Source organism: Hylobates moloch, unplaced genomic scaffold, assembly GCF_009828535.3.
Source record: "Hylobates moloch isolate HMO894 unplaced genomic scaffold, HMol_V3 SCAFFOLD_11, whole genome shotgun sequence".
NCBI lineage: Eukaryota > Metazoa > Chordata > Mammalia > Primates > Hylobatidae > Hylobates > Hylobates moloch.
This window is the reverse complement of record NW_026652286.1, coordinates 97,818,129-97,839,547: the sequence shown is the minus strand read 5'-3', so window position 1 is coordinate 97,839,547 and position 21,419 is coordinate 97,818,129. Positions and strand designations below refer to the sequence as shown.

The window sequence follows — 21,419 nt, the reverse complement described above, 5'->3', positions numbered from 1 at the left end:
CTTTGTTTTTGCTGCTGTCTCCTCAATGCCTAGGACTGTGCCGGGGACATAGGAGATGCTCTATAAATATTTGCTGAATGGAAGAACAAAGGGAATGGGTGAATGCCATGCTGCCCCTCCCCAGCAAGGCAGGAGGACACCTGCCCATGATGCCAGATTACTGGGTTCTATTTCCAAGAGTCTTCAACAACTATTTGTTCCCTCTCTACTAGGTTTGGGATGGCGGTGTGAGTAGAGGCATAAATTGAACACAAAAGACTACGTCCTAATGAGGTGGAGGATTTACAAGCCTCAGTGCCCTGTGACCTGCTGCTTCTGTGACCGCTTTCTGGCCCATCTGGATCTGGCCCCTCCTCCACCCCAGCCTCCCCCCTCCCCCACTGGGCACCCCCACTGCCTTGACTGAGCTGTACTCAAATTGGCCACGTTCCTACTAAGCAGAGAACTAACAGTTACGCCACCCACCCCGGCCCTATCCGAACTCTCCAGAGTCTGCTCTGGGCCCCAGGGCCAGCTGCTTTTCTCCACATTCCAGCCAAAAATAATACAAGAACGAAGCTGTTTGGTGGAGACTTAATCTAATCTTCATTGCTTCAGTTTTAAAATATCCTGCCTGGTTTAGGGTTTCTTATTACACACAGGGATGTGTTTTTAGTGAGATAGGTCTTAGCAGAAACGTCCTTCTCGTAATTAGAAACCCAGGCAGGCCGGGCCTGCAGTGAGGCATCCAAGCCAAACAGCAGATCCCCTTGAAGACAACGCGTTTGCAGCAAGCTCTTCTCAAGCTCTGCTTGACCGCGTGAGATGAACTGAGCTGTCCTGGGCTTGCTTCTCCCTCTCTCCTGGGGGTTCTGGATGGGAGGAAAAGCTGGAGTTCAGGTAGAAAGACTGTGCCCTCCAACTGTTGCTCCCTCAACCCCCAGCGCTGTCTCCCACCCCCAATCAAAATGGAGACTAAGATGTTGCCTGTGATTGGCTGAGAAGGATATGAGGAGGAAAATTACCCCAAGGAATCCCCAAGGACTAGGGAGTATTAAAGACAAGCATTCCACCCGAGCCGCGTCTCCAGGATCAGAGCTAGCTTTTACAAATCAGACACCGGGACAGAAGGAGTCTACGAGCGCGCACACAGTTTTGTGTAAGTGCCGGGTGTAACTTCTTGGGCTTTCTGGCCCAGAATCTGCTTTGATCTGCCAGCAGAGACTGCTAAGAGAGGTTCAGGCCGTGGCTAGCTCCAGACCAGCACCCAAACCCCGCAGCCGACCAGACGTCACACACACCAGTCAGGGCTCAGGCCTTGCCTTCCCAGTGGAATAAAGAGAAGGGGCTGCATTTCTGCTAAGTCAGATTCTGCATTCATCTGATGCATGAAAGCTATTCCAGGTAACCATTTGGAAGAAGCGGGCTGGATCCCCCAACTCAGCCAAAATTGCCCCTCTTGGTAAAGTGTAGATGGTTTTTGGAATCACAGCAGGCCTTTCAAATTCTAGGATGTAATGCAAGGCAGGAATTCAGCCGCTTTACTATAGCCTAAAAACTCCTGAGAGTTGTGGGGAAGGCCCTGGAGCCAGGTGAGGAAAGAAAACACACCGCAGAATGTGACTTTGCTGCTGAGAAGCCTCTATCTCCCATTTTCCTTACTCAGAGCACAGCCTGTGCTTGAGCCAAGCCCGTCCTCTCAGCCTAGTGAGAACTGTGTGTGATACATTCCACTTTACGGATGAAGAAACCAAGGCCCAGAAGCCAGACGACCCACTGGAGTCATGCAGGCCAGGCAATAACAGAGTCAAAAGAGACCAGGCCACTGAATTTCAGCCTAAACACTAGCTCAGCATGCTGACCTGCCAACCTTGATTATCTGCCCACCACTTCCCTCCCTCCTTCCTCCCTTTCCCACCAGGTATTAGATTTAATTAAATTAGCAGATCCCCATCGCAACAATCCTGGCCATGCTGCCTGGATAGAACCCAGCCCGTGGAGCTCCTCCCTCTAAATTCTGCTTCTCAATATATAATTCAATCTTCAATTAAGTCACGGATCTCACGTGAAGTGTTTTATACAAAGCATGGTGTGTTGGCTAGACTCAGGCTAACGGTGGTTCATGATGATTTCATTTTCCATTAGAACTTCCTCAGTTTTTCCTCTGCAGCATCATTTTCACCCTCTCCATACTCAGATCTGCGTTTTGTTTGATCCAGACACTTGGCTTCACATGCCGTCACCTCCAGCAATTGCATCACACGTTTATATATATCTTACAGCATCGCAGCCTTGTGCCACACAGCGTAGGAAAAAGGAAAACTCATAACAGCCTTTCTCACCCTCCTCGAACTAATTTAGAAAATGTGCTCCAGATTAAATAAATCGGGAACAAAAGTCTGAGATTAGAGATAGAATTTCAGAAAGGAGGGAGGGGGAAGCTAAATAAATAGCAAGGAAATCTTGCAACATGTTGGAAGCCTATAAATTTTATTGGTTGTTTCTTTAATAAAAACAAATTCAATTGCTAACAACACAGTATTATTAAGCCTCTAACATTTAAACATCTAATTTCCCCCTGCTCTGCTGCTGTTTACGTTGCACGTTGGATTCACGGAAGGTAAGGAAGTCAGGTCCATCGGTTTGGTTTGATTCCTAAACCAAGCTAATAGAGACCCCTTTAAAATCCAGCCGTTTTGCTTTCTAGGCATGCCTTGGTCTGTAATGAGTTACAGCCCAGGTTGAAGATGGACATGGCAGAAAGAAATTTAACACACACTCTGGTGCACCCATAAACTTCAAGGCCAAGGGAGAGGAGGTATGTTTCCAGTTAAGCTAGAACTCCATGAATTCAGGATTCTCCACTCACAAGACAGTAATTCTCCTTATTTCATCACTAACTTACTTCAAATGTGTTTATACAATTTATTGCTACTGAACTTCCAGGCAACTGGTGTAGAGTTAATGAAACCCAGCTTGGAGAAGCTTTGAGCTTTGAACAACTAACCACAGTTTAAATGGTTATGACGTGCGGTCAAAGCCACAGCCTGAGCCCACTGCAGTTTCTGTGTTAGGACCTAGTCAAAATCCTTGTCATCTCACCTTTTGTGCCAAACAGACTGAAAAAGCAAAAAGCACTGAAAAACAGCCTGCCTTGTTCCTTCTCAAGGTTCCCAGCCATTTAAACACGTTTATCTTACTAAATGCGAGGCAAAGCCCCTCCCCCAGTCCCAAGTAAATATTTTAGTTGCAGTTTGAATTGGCAGCTGGGCTGAAATCCTGAAATCCAGTTTGGGTTTAACTGAACAGGGGTCAGGCCTACCTAAAGCAATGCTGGGAGAGGCTACTAGGGAGGCACCAAGCAACATTTAAAGGCAGACTCAGTGAAAGCCCAAAGGCAACACGAGAATGAACAGATGAAACCGGACTGGAAAAGAAGCAAACTCGTCTTTCAGAATCACTTGGACATTAACTTTTATTAATTCTCATTGTCACATGGCGCCCTCCCCCAAGCTCTGTCCATGTGGGAACTCCAGCAAGCTCCCTCTTTTTAAACAGGCCCGTTTTGGAAGAGTAAAGGGGAGGTACTGGATTTGCCACTGCCACACAATAAAAGCCCCTTTTGAAAGCAGCACTTTCATTAACTTAAAGCAATCTATAGACTTAAAAGCAGAGAGCAGTAAACTCCCAGAGAGGATCATAAAACAGCCAGTCTCAAGTTGGGTATACTTCAGTGCAATTCGCACGAGGCATTTTACTGTGAGCGGTGGTCGGGCCCATCTCCCTCCGGTAACCCCCTGCCCCTTATTCTGAGCAGCCTCTCTTTCTCTTGGCTTTCAAGCCTTTCCCGCTCACAAAGGGGAGGCGGTGACCAGGGAGTCTCCGTGGGGTCACGGCTCCCTCCCCCCTCGGGCTCTCAGCGGGAGAGAGCTCTCACGAATTCCAAGCCTACAAAACAACAGCCTTGGAGCTCCGCGGCGGCAGTCACCGCGCCCCGGGCCGCCGAGGCCACTCGTGGGTCGTGGGTCGTGCGTCTTCCGTGCCCTGTAAGGACTGTCTGGCTCTCCCTGCCAGGGGTGCAGGAGGCTGGGGTGGTGGATTTAATACTAAAAGGAGGAAATCTCAAATCTTCCTCCCCTCAATGCCTTCCTCCCCCCACTCCCACCCCCTCCCCCCACACACACACACTCTTTCTCTAGATGCCCAGAGAGTAACCTACCTCCCTGGTCGGGACCCCTTCCCACCCCACACCCCAGAGCTAGGCCCAAGCTATGGGGATGCAGCCTGAGTGGGAGATTATGAGACCAGAAACGGGACCCTCCCTCCCCGCTTCCACCAAGGTCCTGGGGCCTCCGAAGGCCAGAACGGCAGAGAGCAGGAGGGCAGGGGCAGGGGCTTTCGGTAATAAACCGTGTTATGTTTGAACACCATCATTCTCAGATTTGGGGCGGGGAGGATCGTCTAATCTGCCTAAAATGCGAAGCTTTTGGCTGCCACCAGTTATAGAGCATTTGAAACCCGAAAAGCTAACATCCTGAAGTCTCCGGACAGGAGAGATGACAGTAGGGCTCTCCAAGCTTCCTCCTCTCCCGGGCGCACCAAAGGCCGGGTTTGTGGGCTTCTCAGTCCGGCGCGGGTAAGCACAGGAAGCTGCTCCAATCAGGGCACTGGAGTTCGAGCCGGTCCTACCTAGGGCCACAGCCAGACTCCTCGGCCCACTGTGGCACCTCGCTGCTAGCTCTGCCCCCCTCCCTTCATCGCAGGCCGCGGCCCCTGCGGGCCACCGCCCCCGCCCTGCCGCGCTGCGCCCGCAGACCCAAGTGGCTCCTGGAGCACTCCAAGCCGCCTGGGTCGGGTCCTCCGATCCACTCCCAGCCCCGCGAGGCTACCCTGCCGCTTCGCCCAGAAGGTCTCTTCGATCTGTCCGCTTCCATGAATCGCTCTCCTAGGACAGGGTCCTGTGTGGCCCAAGTCCTCTCCTCCTAAAGAAACACTTTCGGGGGGAAGCAGCAAAAATTCGGGGCTCCCCTGCCATGGCTCAGATCAACTACTTTCATCGCCTACCTAAACGCTTTTTCACACGCGGAGCTGCAGGACCCCTCGTGCGACCCTCCCCAAATTCTAATAGCTTCCGCCACAAGAAAAAGCTGTGATCCTGTTACTGAATCCTAAAAACGCCACCCGTTCCTCCAGCCCCCAACTCCGACCTCCAGCCCTCTGCTCTGGCCGACGTGTAAACTACCTATCGGCCCTTCAATCCTGATTCCGTAAACAGTCTGGATCCTATAAACCAAACTCTCGACTGGTCCTAAAACCCAGCCCTAATTCAGGCCGATCCACAAGCCCCTACCCCTCAATTCCCAACCCGAGTCTCCCCACCGCGCAGAAACCCCCGGCTCCCCCGTGAAGAGCCCCGGGAAAGGGCGGCCCATTTCGCTCGTTTCTTCCTGGGGATCGGGAGCCAGGAAAGCCTCGTCACCTAATCCGAAAGAAATGCAAACTTTGAGCGGCAGATTCGGGACCCTGCACCATCCCCCTCAGCTCTCCGCTCTCGATCGCTTTCCGTCCCCTCTTTTACGAACTCATCCCCTAGTTCTCGAGCCAGAAGGGCTCCCGATTCCCAAGCCTCGCGCGGGCCCCTACGCCCGCCTCACCAAAGATCCCCAACAATCATGGAAAGCCGGTGACCCTACACATTCTCGCTCCTCCCTGGGTGAGGGTCCCTGCGCGTAGTCCCTCGGATCCTGGCTTCCCGGACCCCGCCGGTGTTCCCCTGTCTCCATTGATCCGTCTGCAAATCCCCATTCGCCCTGCCTCCCCAGGCCGCGGCCGCGGCTCCTCGACTCCTCCGGTCACCTGGCCCCAGCCTGGGACCGCTCCCGCCTCCAGCCGCTGGAAAGCAGCTCCAGGCTGGTGGCGCCGAGTAAGCGCCGGCCCCAAGGACGCCCGAAGCCGGGAGAAAGAGAACCTGGAGCCTGTCCGGGTTTCCAGCCTCGCCCCGCGGAGCGCACCGCCGGGAGCCGTCCGCACCCGGGCTCCGGCCGGCGTGCCTGTTCCTATTCTCGGGTCCCCTGGCGCTCCCGGCGCACAGCTCCCCGCCCGCCCGCTATGGGGTTGGGCCCGCGGCGATCCGAGTCCGCAGCCCAGCTCCTTGCACCCGCGGACAATGCGCGGCCGGCCACGGGCCCAAGCGCGGCGAGGCGGCGGCGGCGGCGGGGCTGAGCGCTGGCCGGGCAGGGGAGCGGGCGGCCCGCGGGGCTCTCGCAGCCTCGGTGCCCGGCCTCGCCGCCCCTCGCGCTGCTCCGCTCCGCGCTCTCCCGGCGCTTCCCCAGCTTCTCTCTGCACGCTCCCGCGGTCCCTCGCTGCTCCCTGCCTCCCTCCTCCCTGCTGCCTCCCTCTCTCTCCTCCCTGCTGCCTCCCTCTCTCCCTCTCTCCTCCTTGCCCTGTCGCAATGAATAATACTCTGGCTTGGGGACTGGAATAAAACACACGCGCTCTGAGGCAGCCGCCCGCAGCAGCAGCCGCCGCCGCGCCGCCGCCGCCGCCTGCAAAAGCGTCTCTGACATGGAAATGAATGACAGCTTACCTGATGCCAATCTTCATCAGACTGACACCGGCGTGACAACACAGCCTATACTTCCCAGCACTGCTCGGGACGTCAGCGGCACAGGGACCCGCCCCCCGGACCCCCCCTTCACACACCTCCCCTCTCCCCACTCCCCCTTTCTCCCCACCCCCCATCACCCCCACCCACTCCCGGCCGGGCCGCTGCCAAGTCGGAGGAGCCGCTGGAGTGTCTCCCTCTACTGGAGGCTCTCGGGCGGCGGGCGCGGGCCTGCTCCTGCGGCGGGGAGGCGGGCGGCCTGGAGAAGCGGCTCCACTAGCGAGGAGCCTCGGATGGGGAGCGCGGTGGACCCCCAGGAACTCAGGAGCACCCTCCCTCCCCCAAGCCAAGTCCTCCTTAGCGAATAACCGGGGCCGAGTTCCAAGATATCACCGGTGCTGAGGGGACCGAGATGAGGTGAGATTTTCTGTGGACCCCAAGAGAACTCCCCAGAAATGATGAAACTTAAAACGGGCAAGAAATCCTTCCTTCCACCAGCACTCCCCCTCCCCCTTTTCCTGCCTGGCTGGCCTCATTTTTGTGATTGCATTTGAATAATTCTCATTACCCTGGCCCCAGAAAAGGTGTTCAGATGACACTCTGGTTAGTTATTCCTGGTCTCAAGAGCTTTTTCTGCTGTGGGCTTCCCGGGGTGTCTGGTTCAAGGTGGGGCAGAGGGAGAGAGGAAAGAGTGGAGAGGCTTTGTCAGTAAAGCACTTCTTTGCAAATGTCAGGCAAGCCTGTTCTAAGCCACTGCTATTTTCATTCTAATAAAAAGTCCTCAAGAAATTCAGTGAGTTCCCAGACTTCTAGGGGCTGGGGTGCAGTCATATAAAGGGAAAGACCAGCTGGGCTGTTTCAGCCTGGGCCTGCTGGGGTGGCTTCATCTACATCAGGGAGGAAATGGGCTCCTTAGGTGCCATCTACAGTGGAAGACAAAAGCAGGCATGTGTAGACCCACAAGTGCCTCCATTCACTCAACGGAGATCACAGTCCTACTAAGAGCCACACACCGGAGCACGCATGCTTGCTTCCACAACTTAGCACATGGCCCTCCACATAAAGGGACGAGAGAACCCCTTCTGCCTCTGGAAGTTTGCTTCTTGCTCCCCATAGAGGAGCCCTTTCAGCCAGTCAGGCAGCCATTGATCCTCTGACCCCAGGCCAGGCAGGGGGCCTGGATGAAGCCCAGACAAAGACACCGACATAAGCGGGAAAGCAGAAAGTGAAACCCAGCCGCCGGGTTTTCAGTAAAAAATCTGACCCAAGGAGTCGAAGGCTGCCCCTGAGCTCTTCTCAGGCCTCTGGGTCACCACTCACCTGCCTCCGTCATGGGCAAGGATGACAGCTGTTAGCATTGCCTGGCTCAGGGGAGGCAATTGAGACCCTTCTTATGTCACATCCCAGATATACACACTACTGTTTGTCCAGATCCTCCCAGTACCCTCAAATCCACCCTCCAATGTTGCTTGTGGGAGAAACTCTTCAGTGGTAGCCCCCATTATAGACAGATTAGAATCCTCTCACCTTCACACAGAACCTCCAAAAACTTCACTAGGTGGATTTATGTCACCCTAGCCTCTGATCTGCGGTCAGAGTCTCTGGCTGCTGACAGCATAATCACTATTATATATTATACATTGTATAATAATATAATAATAATGAATGCACTTGCCCTTTTTATGTGGTACAGAAGCGGCCAGATTCTCCAACCCAGAGGCTGGAGGTCAGGCTGCCATAAACTCTCAGAGGGGAAGACCTCTTCAGATAAGGGAGGGGGAGGGGAGATCCATTTGTCTCTGCCCAGGACCCCTGGAGGGAGGGGTTTCTCTCTTTCCCATGGCTCCCAGTGAGTCGCTACAGCTTGCAGAGTCAGAGGGGAAAATCAGGCTGAATTCACCCCGTCAGAGAGGTGTCAGTGAGCCATAAATAGGACCACAGGCAACAGCCTTGCATCACTGATTTACACCTGTCACATCTCTCGTTTTCTGAAATCTAGTTCAATGCCCAACACTTTCCTGATATGGGAGATCCATTGCCATGAGCTATTAATTTTTGGAGTCTTTGAATACTATGATTTTCACTAATACCTTTTTGGTGCTTTAAACTGTACATCGTAGTTTTAAGTAAATATATCTTGCTTTGACTATTTTTGTCATTTGCAAGAGCTTAAACAATGATTATCCAAAATATAACCATCGTTTTTATAATCACTGAAGGCAAATATTTTCTCTGCACCCACCAGAAGCTCTACTGTGTGTAGCACTAAGAATAAAGAGCAGAAGCAAAGAGGCTCAGGTTATGGCTCCTGTCCTCAAGAAGCATTCATTTGTTGAAGAAGACAAAGTGCCAATATGTAAAACATTAAGTAGCAATAATACAGGAATCAACAGAAGACACAAGCTAGTAAATAATTAATGAACAATTGAGTTGTCAATATGTCAAATTCCATGAGTTCCACATCTCGGTTTTGGCTCTGTCAATGAGTAGAGAAAGGATAGAGTAGAAATAAAGAATTCACTACAGATACTCTACAATTTCTTCCCCATCATCCCTCTCAGGATGAAGAAGAGAATGGAGAGGAATGTACATGTTGTATTGTATAAGCCATCAACACACTGACATTATAACCAAATAGAAGTTTCTACAAATCCTAGTTATCAGTCCTAAATTTTGGAGTTCCTGTTTGGTTCTGGGCCCTCTTCTCACTCTACCTGCACTTTGTCTGTGGTATAAGCAGCCCACACCAGCCCAGGCTGCCTCCTCCAAGCTTCCAATATGGGTGATCAATGGCCCAACTGAATTCTGCCAGTCACAATATGAACAAAAATTTAAGACCTGTCTGTATTAGTTTGCTCAAACTGCCATAACAAAATGCCACACACTGGATGGATTCAACAAGAGACACTGATTTTCTTACAGTTGTGGAGGCTGGAAGTTCAAGATCAAGGTGCCAGCAGAGCTGGTTTCTGGAGAGGCCTCTCCTCCTAGCTTGTAGATGGCACCTTCTCACTGTGCCCTCGCATGGCCTCTCCTCTGTGTACACAGGCAGAGAGACAGCTCTGGTGGTCTCTCCCTCGTGTTATAAGGACAGTCCTGTTGGATTGTGGCCTACCCTTATGACCTCGCTTAACCACCCCTAAAGGCCCTGTCTTCATATACAGTCACATTGGGGGTTAGGGTGTCAACATATTAATTTGGGTGGCGGGCACAATTTAGTCCATAATACCACCCAACTACCAGTTCCCTTCACTCTCAACTTAATTATTTTTAATGAATATTGATAGACTGCGAGTTCCCTGAGGATGGGGACAATATCTTATTTCATCTTAGGATCCCTAAAACCTGGTCCAGTGCCCAATCCAGAAAACATATTAAAGAAATGCTTGTTGAATTGAACTGAATGAAATGTATTTCTCCATCATTGTTCCAGTCCTAGTTGACAGACTTATCACCAGTCACGTGGAATATTTTGATAATTTTCTAACTGGTCTAAATGCCTCCAGTGTCTCCAATCCCTCCTATACACTTGCACATGGATGTTCTTCCTAAAACAAAGGTTGGATGACACCTTGGATTCCCCTGAAAATCATCAGTAGCTTTCCATTGCTTATAAGGGATTTAGCCTAAAAAGTTACTAGGCCTTATAATAAAAAGAAGGACCTTGAATGCTACACTGCTTAGCATGACCTTCAAGTTCGTCCTCCTCATCTGGCCCGGATTCCCTTTCAGGCTAATCTGCTGCATTCCTGCCAACACCTCCCCAACTCCACTGTCTAGTGATTTCCAGTGCTTCCTGATGCATCAGAACACCCACCCCAACCCCCGAGGGAACTTCTTTATAATTCAGGGTTCCAGGTTCCACCCCTAGAGAAATCAGTCTGGAGAAAGGCCTAGGAGCCCATATTTTAAAAGCCACTGCAGTTGTGAGGTTTGGGAACTTCCATCCTACCCAGCACTCCTGCTCCAGCTCATGGGCCCCAGAATACATTCTGGATTCTGGGCCTTTCCTGTACTTGCTCACACTCTTCCTTCAGCCCTGGGTTTTCATTCCCCCTTTTCCTACCTTCCAAATCTTATCTGCCTGTAAGCTTTCATGGGAACATCGCCTGTCTTCAAAGGATCCTTGGATCCCCCCAAAGAGAACACCAGCTCTGGAATCACCAGGCCCTGGCTCAGCTCTCCACCCTGTAATGAAATGGCCAGCTATCTGGGACATTACTGGCCAGTGCCAAGTCTCAGTTTCTGTGTTTGTGAAATGAGGATGATAATAGAATCCAACTCATGAGACTATGGGGATTAAATAAAGTCGCAAATGTAATGAGCTTAGCACAGTCCCTGGCACATGGGAGGCTCTTCAATAAATGAATGGCAGCATTAGGTTTAATAGCCCTTTACCCAGGGCTGCCCAGTGCTTTGCATTTGCCTTTGCCTTTATTATAGTGCTTATTTAATTGGCCTGAGGAAGGGAGATATTGTTTACGGAGAAAGCTGCCACAGGCCCTGAGGGCTGCAACATGGATAATGGGAGCAAGGAAATGAGGGCAGGGGGACGCTTCTCTCTACCTAAGACCTCCTTCCTGACCCTGGATCCAGGTGGGGCTGTGGTGAGGGGAGCCAGGGCCAAGTGAGGAAGACTCCGTTCCTGATGAAATAATGCAGGAAGGGCACATCCTTTGGAGAAAGGGGTGGGCAGACAAGGGGAGACCTGAGAGGTATAAAAACTCGGATGCTGGAAATCCTCCAAAAGGGAGTGTGGGTCCAGGATTTTGCTCTGAGCTGAAAGCTGGGATGTCCAAGCCACTTGCCCATCTCTGATTTTTTTTTTTTTTGACCCTGGGAAAGCCTCTCAGCTCCCTCATCCCACTCCCACCCTCTGAAGCAGGGGGATGAAGCCTGTCCTCTGGGCACACGATAGGCAATTAATTGGGTCATGCCTTTAACCAGCTCCTCTAATATAGGAGCAATATAATCCCCAAAGCTTTTTAAAAACCCATCTTCTTTATGGTACTGATGCACTTTGGGGAAGTTTCTTCAAGCACTGTCTCCTCCCCATCCCTTACTTAACCCAAGCATCTCCCCACCCCACCCCAAGTCCACACACACACACACACACACACACACACAAACACACACACACACAGATACCAGCTCTCAGGTGGGAGCTGTCCTGGCCTTAGCTCCAGATAAGAGGATCTGTGGGTGGCAGGAAAGGAAAAAGAAGATTTCTGAGTAATTTCAAAGTTCTTTCTAGGTTCTAGCAAGGGGTGGGAAGGATCACAGCCAGCTTGAAAGAACTGAGAAAAAGAGAGATTGGAAGAGAGAATATTTAGACTATATTTAGGAAGAGAAGAGAGAATGTTATGACGACTTCCAAAAAGAGCCATTTCTGGGAAATGCCACCCCAAAAGTTTGGCCAAAAAAATTTAGAAAGAAGGATTTAAACCTGTGCTGTCCACTACAGCAGCCACTAGCCACATGCAGGCCCCGAGCGCTTGAAAGGTGGCTAGTCCTAACTGTGATGTGCTGTGTGTATAATAAATTTAGAAGATTTCATCTATAAAAAAGAATGTGAAACATTTCATTAAGAATTATTTTATATGTATTACATATTAAAATAGTAATATTTTGGATACATGGAGTTAAATAAAAATATAATAGGCCATTAAAAATATCTTCACCTGTTTCTTTTTAGTTTTTCAGTGTGGCCACTAGCAAATTTAAAATTACTATGTGACTTGCATTCCATTTGTTGAAGCCTCCCTTCCGGGCTTCATTTTTGTTCTGGTAGAAGCTATGTTTGGATGCTGAAACCTTTATTATTTATCATGTATCACTCCAGCTCTCCAGCTCTTCCATCTCTTCTGCTTCTGCCAACCCCACAGAGGACCAGCATGAAAGGAGATCATTAGGCTATTCAGGGCCTCCTTCAGACTGCAGAGGTGGCTAAGAACTCCCCGACCCCAACCCCTGCCCGGGGTTACATGGAGTTTTGAAAGCATTATTCTCCCCAAGCAAAAACCACCTCTCCCATTTGGACTGAAGGATCCATCCCTGAGCCCCTTGTCTCCTATCTCCTTTTCAGTACCCTCCTCACCATCAGAACTGTCACTCCCGCTGCCATCATCCTCTCCTTCAGCCCCATCTCCATTCTCATCACTCGCATCACCACCACCTCACACAGAACCATCTGCATCCTTCTGCTCACCCAGTGGACCCTCTCCTCCCTGTACCCAGGGAGGAACCCTAACAGCATTTGCTGCCTTTGATGCTGCATCCAAACTCTAAGCCCTCCTGAGCTGAGCATTTTGCATGGCTGGGCTCCCAACTTTCTTCTGGCAGCCAGGCCCCATGGCAGCCAGACTGCAGGGCTCAGAGAAACAACCAACAACCCTGGGAAGGGGTGAAGGCCACATGCCCTGCAGAAGATGGTCCCGTCTTATCGCATTAGAAAGGGACAGTGAAGAAGAGTGACCGAATGAGGGAGCAAGAAACCCCCAACTTATCTCACATAGGGACCACGGTTTACTTAGCAAGGAAGAACAAAACACAACAACAGCAATAATAATAGCTAATACGTATTGCTTATTTGCTGGGTGCCAGACTCCATGCTGAGTGCTGAACATGCATTATTCATCAGATCTCCACAGCACCCCTATGAGGCTTAGGTAAGTGAAGGAACTTGTTGCCAGGTGTGAACTCAGACAGGCTGCCATCAGAACCCACACTCCAAACCACCATTCTGAATTGCTCCTTCATAAAGCATCGACGTTCACTCCCTTGCCCCCCACATTCATTCATTTATTCGCTGATTCACTCATTCAGCATGCATACACTGATAGCCTCTAAGAAACTTACCAGCTCATTGGTTCCCATTCGGCATCTAGGCTGTCCAGGCACATAGAAGGCACTGGGCTACGAAGATGAATAAATCAGAATCCCTGAACTCCCAGAAATCTTAAAGGTCTTCAGGGGCCATGAGAGATGTGGAAAAGCCTAATTCTGCCTTCAGATCACACCCATATTTTACAGCAGAGAAACTGAGGCCTAGTAGGAGGGACATGGAAAGGGTGTTCAAATCTCTCCCGATTTAACAGTCAAGTAAGAGTCCACTTGGATTCTCAACACAAACCAGGGTTTGTCTTCCAGCCTCACCCATCTCCGGAGATTTTGCATATATATTGTGTCACTGCTTGGCTGCGTGGTCCTTTTGACAGACTCAGTAAGTCTCTTTCTGCCTTTATTCCCACTGGCTACTTTCACAATACCCAGCAGTAATGTCCACACCCAAATCAAAACTCGTCCACTCCAGAAACTACTTAATTCAGGACACCTGTGTCCTGTATCCCCAGAGCTTATGTGTTCACAATCCCATCATAGTAGTATACATTTGTATGTTCCTTTGTACATGTTCTTAAATTTCAAATATGTATGCATTAGTTCAAGCAGCTTTTGAACTTCATGAAGGCAAGGACTTAGTGTTTCTTTTATATCCTACCTTCTCCTTCCCAATCTCTCAGTCTCTCAGCATCTGGTAACAATCTCAGCCTATTCAAATTAACTAATAAATGCAAATTTCTTGACCTTCTATGCAGACATAATCTGTGTGTGCATGAGTGTGTGTGTGTCTGCCTGAGTAGTAACTTGAACCAGTACAGATAGCAGGGGTGTTTGTGTATACAAAGTGTCAGTGTAAGCATATGTACGTGTGTGTGTGTGTGTGTGTGTGTGTGTGTGTGTGTGTATGAATTCTCCAGCTATTAGAGTTAGGGAAGCTTAGACACACATCAGCACAATCCATCAATTTTCAGACATTATCTCTCATGATAATTTCCTGCCAAATCTTTGAGTTGCAATTAAGAAAGTAGATAATTTGAAACATTTTCCTCTGCATGTTGAGATGGATTATAATCCTAATTTGATAAAGACTCTTAATGACTCATTAGCCGCCCTTGGCTTCTCCTCAGGTCAGCCAACTTCCCAGGCGCTGGAGGCAGCTGGCAGCAGAAAGGCAGTGACGCTCAGGTCATTACATGTTATTGCTTCAGCAGCACTAAAAGAAAAAGACACAACAAAGACACAACCACACCACAGCCCTGGAATTCTCTTTTCTTCAGCTGCTGGATTTGGGCATCAATTTTTTTTCTTGGCTTTGAACAAAGCCTCTAATTTCCTGACAACCAAAATGCTGTCTCCAGGGTATGTGCACCCTGCCAGAGTGGCAGACAATGCATCACAGCCTTCCCTCTGCACAGGTGGGGGTACAGGGACTCGCTGTTCTCACAGCTCTGGGCCCTATTCCCACCACAATTTTTTTTTCCTGGGATGGGCTCCCCAACCCAAAGGGTGGGGACTCCTAGAAAGAATGGCAATTTCAAGTTGTTTACAATCACCACATAACAACCTCCTCTCTGCCTTGTGTGAGCAAGGTCAGAAAGCACAGAAGACCATGTACAGGGTCCCAGTTCCTTTCCTCCTGGCTGGGTGGCATCTCTTCAGCCCCAGGCTTAGAGCATTGAATTATTCACAGAAGCCAAAGTCATGGCTTCCCTTGGGTCACCTACTCAAGAACGTAAACCCCTGACTCTCAGAAAGGTCTTACTTATTTCTTGGACTCCTGTGGACCTGTGTGCATCTGTAAACACATGCATGGCATGCACTCATCACATACGGACAGGTAGGACATAGACACACAGTCACACTGACACATGTTCACACAGAAACAGTCACAAATTCACATGGAAACACTGACACATGGTCACACAGTCACACAATCACACAGACACATGGTCTCACAGAAACACAGTCACAGTCACACTGACACATGTTTACACAGAAATACAGTCACAAGTTCACATGGAAACACTGATACATGATCACACAGTCACACAATCACACAGACACACAGTCACAATGACACATGGTCATGCAGAAACAGACATATAGTCACACAGTTACACAGAAACAGTCACGAGGTCACATGGAGACACTGACACATGGTCACACAGTCATGCAATCACATAGAAACACAGTCACACTGACTGTTCACACTGACTGTTCACACTGACACACAGACGCAATCACACACAATCACATAGAAACACAGTCACAAGTTCACATGGAAACACTGACACATGATCACGCAGTCACAAAATCACATAGACATACAGTCACACTGACACATGGTCACATAGAAACACAGACACATAGTCTCACAAACACGCAGTCACACAGAAACATTACACAGTGACAAGGTCACATGGAGACGTTGATACATGGTCACATAGACACAGTCACACTGGCACACAGTCACACAATCATACTAACACAATCACACAGAAACAGTCACAAGTTCACATGGAAACACTGGTACATGATCACATGGTCACACAATCACATAGACACACAGTCACACTAACACATGGTCACACAGAAACAGACAGTCACACAAACACACAGCCATACAGAAGCACTACACAATCACGAGGTCACATGGAGATGCTGACACATGGTCACATGGTCACACAGACACACAGTCACACTGACACACATTCACACAGAACACAGACACAGTCACACAGTCACAAGGTTACATGAAAACACTGACACATTATCACACACACAATCATAAGGTCACACAGAAACATTGACACACAGTCACACAGTAACAAAGTCACACAGACACAAAGTCACAAAGTCACATGGAAACACTGACACATTATCATACAACCACACAGTCACAGAGTCACACAGGTACACAGTCACAGGGACACACAAGCACACAGTCACACAGTGTGTAAGGACTTCTCCGAATGGCTTTGATCCCGAGGCCAGGTGAGAGATTAAGGGGGAAAGGGGATGTAGTCAGTGAGTGAACACCTATCTGTGTGGCATGCCTGCTGATGCTGGGGACTATGCTGCACACGGAGGGGGGGAAGCTGGTGTTGACCCATGCAGTTGCTGCATTCTCAGCTGGAGCAGGCGTGGGGGCAGCATCCTTAGTCGGGATCAGCCTTTGAGCTCTAATTCTCTTCCTGCACCCACCCCCACCCCCACCCCCAGGTGTATTCTTACCCTTGTCCCAGGCTCACTCCATCCTGGCTGTCACAGGGCAGGCTTAGGGTGAAATAAAAAGCCTCCACTGTCCCCACCCAACCCCCGCCCTGTGCATTCCATCAATGTGACAAATGCTCTCTGGGCAGGACCCCTGAGGCTGTCTTCTCTGCCACCAACCCCTCCTTGCTTCCCAATGAGTCCGGAGAGACATGAGCAGAGGGGTGATGGATAGCCCTGTCTTATTGTTCCAGACTCCAAATCCAACAGGGGCCTGGGAGAGCTGTATAAATCATAGCCTGGGCTGGGCTCTCACCAGCGCAGCTTGACAAGAGGAATGGAGGGCGAGGGACCATAAAAGTGTCTATGGGCTAAGTTGTTTCATTTCAAGCCAGGGCCAGGGAGAGAAAATGTTTGGTTCTTGGGAGACAGACTCATTTGAATAGGATGGATAAGCTGCTGGAGTTCTGCACGTGTGGGTGCTCAGAGAGACCCAGAAAGGCTGGTCTCACAAGAGGACAGTGGATGAGTCCAGTGGCCCCTCATCTCTGGTACCTCATTCCCACAATACAAGAGGGGTAGGGGCTCATGTCCCAAATTATGAGAATGTTTGGAAAAATTAGCCTCTAGTGAGGAGTGAAGATCCTCATCCCAGCTGGCTGATAAATTATACTTTTCCCTTCTCTGAAGTAGGAACAGCTGGGCAGGCTCTGGCCATCAGACTGTGATCAGGTAAAACAGGAGCCATTCCCATTTCATTTGCTCAGACATTTAGTGAGCAGCTACTGTGTGCCAGGGGCTGTGCCAGGTGCTAGGGGCACAGGGCTAAAAAGAACAGAATCATGTGGCCCTGCTCTTGAGGCTCTCATGGTCTAGTGCAGCAGACTCATAAATCCATACTTGTAATTCAGGATTGCTTATTTCACGTTTCTTTATCACCTTTAGCATCTATGACAAATTCTTGTATTTATTGGCTTGTTTACTTTTCTCCCCTCATCAGACTGGGAACTCCTTAAAGGGAGAAAAGAAAGGGAACCAACATTCGAGTGCCAATTACGTGCTGTCACTGGGCGCTTTGCAGTCATTTCACCACCATAGCAGTTCATCGTAGGTTCCACTATTCTTATTTCACAGATGAGAAGATTGAGGCTCAGAGAGGTTAATTCATTTGCTTATGGCCAAAGCTAGCATGTGGTGGAGCTGGGACTCAACCTGAACTGGTGTGGCCCCAAAGTTCAGGCTTGTTCTCCACATACTGCTCAAGGGGTACCTTCAGCACCTGAAGCAGCGCCTACCTCAGTGAGCGATTGATTACACAAAGTAAGGAAGGAGTACAGAAGAGTGTGGGGTTAATGCTGAGAGGGAAGGGGGTTAGGGAAGACTGCACAGGAAGGGATTATGGAATAGTTTCGAGGAATAAATGGAATTTGCCAAAATGACAAGGAACGGAACGTCCAGTCTACAGCCATCCCACTCCGAATGCACCCGATCTCATCTGGAACGTCCATCTAGGTGGAAATGCCATGGAGGCATCAAACAGTGTTGTGTGTTCTGGCCACCTACTCAAAAGCTCCCTGCTTCCTCCATGACTTCCCCTACTCCTCCCATTCCTGTCTTCAGAAATAGGAGCTCAAGCATTGGATGAGAACCACATGGGGCCAGGAACAGTGGCTTATGCCTGTAATCCCAGCACTTTAGGATTGCTTGAGGCCAGGAGTTCAAGAGCAGCCTGGGCAACTTAGCAAGGCCCCATCTCTACCAAAAAAATTGTTTTTTTAATTGACCAAACATGCTGGTGTGCATCTGTAGTCCCAGCTACTCGAGAGGCTGAGACAGGAGGATCACTTGAGCTTGTGAGGTTGAGGCTGCAGTGAGCTACGATCATACTACTGTACTCCAGCCTGGGAGATAGGAAAACACCCTGTCTCAAAAAAAAAAAAAAAAAAAACCACCAGGACACACAGATGGTAGAGTGACCCCAGTGGGGCCACTATATGATGGAGTGGAGTGTTTTTGTTTTATCATTATTGTTATCTTTTCTGAAACTAGATTATAACTTCTATGAAGGTAAGATCCAGTCTGCTTTGCTCACAAGTATGATTTCAACACCAAGAGCAGTGTCTGATTAATTCTGGAATCAGTGAAGAGAACTGGACCAGGAAAAGGGGCATTCTCTACCTCTCTGCCCTCCCAGGAGACTGTTGTAATTGGGCCAAACTGGAAGCCCCTCCTGTTTGGGGTCATGGAAACCAAATCCAGACAAGCACCAGGTGGGGCCCAAAGGAGGTGAGGCCCCGAGTCCTTGAGCAGCTGGTGCCATCCAGCTCTGCTTTCTCTGTCTTCTCTGCCTCCTCCTGTCTAATTCAGGAGCCAACAACAGGACATGCACTCAGAGAAAGGGGCCCAAGCAGGTTTCAGCTCATGCAAAAGGTGCAAGAGTCCATATGGGGCAGGAGCCTGAGGAACGCCAATACTGAAGGGACAACTCAAAGAAGAGGAGCCCACCAAGGGGACTGAGGAGTGCCCAGAGTGCTGTGACACCCAGAATGGCGCTGATCACCCCCCACCTTCTTCTCTGGCATTGTGGCTATCATCCCAGAGAAGCCTGTGAATTACCAGCTCAACCTCTGGAAACAGCAAAGGTAATAACCAACGGCAACAGGAATGGGAGAGGAAAGAATAAACATAAAAACAGTGGACGAGAGTTCCACCATTGTTTTTCTGAAAAAAAAAAAAAAAAAAACAACAACAACAACAACAACAACAAAAAAAAAAACAAAACAAAAAAAACAAAGAAGGAAGAATGGTAACTGGCTCCACAGAGAGAATTCACAAGCCCAGAGCCTGTGGTGGGGCTGAGCTACTCTGCAGAACCCTGAGGGGTGGAGCCCTCTGAGGCACCAAGCGCAGTGGCCTGGGGTCAGGCTCCTGGCTGGACAGTGGACAATGGTGGGAAGCCGGTTTTTAAAAGAGGGCTCCACGCACCCCACACAGCCACTCAGCCAGTCTCCTCTGTCTCCAGAAAATGAACTTTTTTCCTTTAAAAAACTGAATAAGAACAATACTGGATTTGGGAACACCAAGTATAGTGGAAAGTGAAAAGAATTAGGGAGAGGTCTGCATGCTCAACTGTGTGACCTCCTGTCCTTTCCCCAGCCTTGCTAGTAACTCCCCAACACCACCAACCTTAGCCAGTAGATTGCAAGGGTTGAACAGCCCCAGAGGGAACTGCAGTTACTGGTATCGAAGGCACCTCAATAAAAAGGTTGGCTTGTGACCCAATAACCTACAGGAAGCCCACTGGTCAACAAACTGCCCAGTTACATCCCAAGCTCCCCAAATCAACTTTTAGTGCCTCTTTCTCAAATATGAACAACAGAGGATCGCCAGATATTTAAAGAAATTTGCAAACATGGAAAAGGGAAACTGAAACAGAAAAAAAAAGGAGGAGGAATGGAGCAATAGAGCTCTTGCAAGGAATAAAAGAAACTTTCAAAAGAGCAGTAATGCTTCAAAAACACTCTCAAAAAGAGGAAAGGATGTATTCACAAAACAAGAAGAGATTACAATGAAAAGAGAAAATTTTAATTTTAAAAGCCTCTTTGAAATTAAAAATATAACTAAAAATTTTTCAAAAATTGAATATAAGGTTTAGAAGATAAAGTTGAAGAAATATTTCAAAGAGTGAAACAAAACGGTAGAGCTGGATAATAGGAGAGAAAAAAAAAGACATTAGTCTCCTAATGAGCCCAGCACAAAGAATAGGAAAGATATATACCAATGCCCACCACCTTCATTATCATGACATTTTAGAACATAAAGCATTTTAAAAGTCCTAAAACACAGGTAAAAGAAACAAGCATAAAAACATCAAACTTTTGGCTGGGCGCTGTGGCTTATGCCTGTAATCCCAGCACTTTGGGAGGCCGAGGCAGGTGGATTACGAGGTCAGGAGATTGAGACCATCCTGGCTAACATGGTGAAACTCCATCTCTACTAAAGAATACAAAAAATTAGCCAGGCGTAGTGGTGGGCGCCTGTAGTCCCAGCTACTCAGGAGACTGAGGTAAGAGAATGGCGTGAACCCAGGAGGCAGAGCTTGCAGTAAACTGAGATTGCGCCACTGCATTCCAGCCTGGGTGACACAGCGAGACTGTCTCCAAAAAAAAAAAAAAAAAAAAAAAAATCAAACTTTTAAAAAGAGCGACCTCAGATGTTAAAAGATATCAGAGAAATGCTTTTTACATTCTGAAAGAAACTGTTCTTTAATCTAAAATTCGATACCCAAATAATCAGTCACGTATCACAGTAGTCTAGAGATATTTTCAGATATTCAATGACTCAAGAAAATGACCTCCTAGGCACCCTATCTTAGGAAGTTATTGGAGGATGGGGTTTAATAAAGTTAGACTATAGGGCAACATAGAATACATGGAATTCAGGAAATAGGGTATTTACCACAGGAAGACAATAAAGGAAAAATTCAAAATGATGGTAAATTGAAGCCTCTGGATGACAGTTAAATAGCATTCCTATAAAGCAGCTAATCCAGATTGAAACAGAAAAACACAAGATTCTTGGAGGGATTACTATAGGAGGAAAAAGTAAAACAGATGAGCTTGAATGCATAGAAAGTAAATTCCAGGAAAAACAATGGATTGTACGAAAAAGGACACAAGGTCACATTGTACTACTTGACTTGGTAGCAAATTATATTTGCATAGTCATTAGCATAGAAACATCAAATAGTGATTGAACTAAAAACTAAGTTTATGTTGAAGAG

The 21,419-nt window shown here is 48.7% G+C and overlaps 1 protein-coding gene across 9 annotated transcripts in view; it reads right to left on the bottom strand.

Annotated features, from left to right (window-relative positions):
* PKNOX2 (PBX/knotted 1 homeobox 2) overlaps nucleotides 1-21,419 on the bottom strand; it is a 321,964-nt gene that overhangs the window by 262,991 nt on the left and 37,554 nt on the right. The window contains exon 1 of one of the 9 annotated variants that reach the window (XM_058424453.1): nucleotides 6,566-6,657. The exons of 6 other annotated variants lie outside the window; for them this stretch is intronic. The gene's annotated coding sequence lies outside the window, so the exon portion shown is untranslated. Of the gene's footprint in view, nucleotides 1-6,565; nucleotides 6,658-21,419 lie in introns of those variants that run through there. 2 more of the 9 variants (XM_032167812.2, XM_032167814.2) reach the window with 2 other exon arrangements.